The following is a 2180-nucleotide window of genomic DNA, read 5'->3' on the forward strand; positions in this document are numbered from 1 at the left end:
CTCATTCAAAGAGTTGTGCATTTAAGCTGCAGAATAAATAAAAGAGATAGCCTACGTGATTATGGTGAGTTTATTTTTGAGGAACTTGCATCTGCTTCTGGAAGGTTTAATTGAAAACATTAAAGGTGCACTGTGGAGTTTTGGTAAAGAAATGTGAAACATTAAAATAAAATGTGCAGATTCTTTGGTTTATGTTCATAACGCTAAACACAAACCGTCCTCAAAAGGAAAATGTAGTCCCTGGAAAAATGTTTGAAGGTAAAACGCAAACAAGTTATGGTTGGGGGTTCGCATCAGTGAAACTGCGACCCTCAGTTAGGTTTTTAGCTCCAAACAGTGTTCCAGGGACCCATAGTTTTATTTTCAATAAAGTTTGTGAATTTAGTTCAGAAATAGGGCGCAAAATTGTTTCCCTTCTCCAACTTTCAAATTTCACTCCCAAATCTACATAGTGCACCTTTTAGGTTGGATTACCTAAAAGGCCATTTAAAATGCAAGTAGCCTTAAATTATTCCCCATGTTTTGCAAGCAACTATTCCTTATAAAAAGAAAATATATATTCATAGACATATTAGCCTATAACTTTAAGTGCAGCAGACTTTGTTAGGTTTTAAAAATTCCAACCTAATGCAAATCTTTAAAGATTGGTTGAAGCTAATTCCTCACCAATTAACATTTTCAAAATTAAAGAGAATCCTGTCATCCTTAATTTCCTTTTGTTTGTCTTCTCACTGGCGTGGCTCCATGCATACATTTGTGAATCCTCTTTTTATACAGCACAGAAGAAAGCAATTTCCTCAGCCTATCCTACTGTTTACTCTGCTTTAAACCCTCAGTTAAAAAAATATTCTTCCTGTCTTGGTTTTGCACCAAAACAGCTACCAGTCTTTTCTTGTTCTTTCCTTGTTCTTAAACTGGTGGACTCAGGTTTGGGAAAGTGTGATCTTCGTATGTGTCTGTGGTAGATAAAGTGTCCTCCAGGATATTATTTTAGTGGACAAAATGTGATAAAATGTCCTCCAGGTCACCCTTCCAATGGCTAAACTGTGGAAAGTTTCCTCCAGGGTGCCCTTTCTGTTGATAAAATCTGGTAAAGTGCCCTCCAGGGTGCCCCTCAGTGGACATCTCTACTTTCCTATAGATGTATGACAACTTTTAGTGCGCTGGGGCCCCACCGTATAAGCAGGGGCCCTTATTATTATTTTCGCCCCTTAAGCATCCCGAATCTGCGACTTCTGGAGTTTTGGAGGAATATAAATTGACAAGAGTGAACAAGTTGAAGCACATATGTTGTTTAAAAATGCTACACAATTGCATCAAATGAAATACATTTGAGCAATGTGTTTGGTGTTTTTAATCCATAATGAATTCATCTTAAATGTTTTGGGCCAAAAGGAAAACACTGTGAGGTTAATGCCTATGATAAAGAGTAGATGACTTGCACACTATCTGTAAACCCTTTTTGATTTATATCAATTATGAAATGGCCTATTAAGAGTTGATATGAAATATACACTGGATGTGATCAATGTATGAGATGATATTCTTTGTAGGGCAAGTCAACGGACAAAGTGAAAAAAATTGGCAGTTAAGGCATTTATATGAAAAATGAAATCTCGACAAACAAGTTGGACATCTGGTCATTTTTCAAATTTAGTTTAAAAAAAAAATCACCAACTGAATACAATCAGAAGTCTGCTTTAGTTTGTCTGCATTAAATCTTGTAAGTTTTGTATTAAGTTTTATATTAAACCGCTGCAGCCACTTTTTCTTGAGGTTACATCCACTGACTTGATAATGTGATCAATGACCCCCATTGTGTCACAGGTCAAATTTTCTTTAAATGTTTCATACAAAAAACCAATCAGTGAATAATGCTTGTAGTGGGCATCAGAGCATTCAGAGTGGGAATCAAACCCTTGTGGTATCATGCCCAGTCAGAGAACTTCATCAAGCCATGGCTGGATCAACCCACCAGGGGGCCACATGGTACTTAAGGACTCTGTCCCAAGTCTACCATCATTAGATTGTTGCAAGGCAAATACCATTGTAATTATTATACAGGGTCTAAGAATACATGTAATGAAATATGACGAAACTTAACATGCCAGGGCTTTAATGATGCATGACCCTTGATTAAGGTCAAAATAAAGGTGAAAATTAAAAACATATGGAAAGTA

The sequence above is a fragment of the Symphodus melops genome (assembly GCF_947650265.1).
Source record: "Symphodus melops genome assembly, chromosome: 21".
Taxonomy (NCBI): domain Eukaryota; kingdom Metazoa; phylum Chordata; class Actinopteri; order Labriformes; family Labridae; genus Symphodus; species Symphodus melops.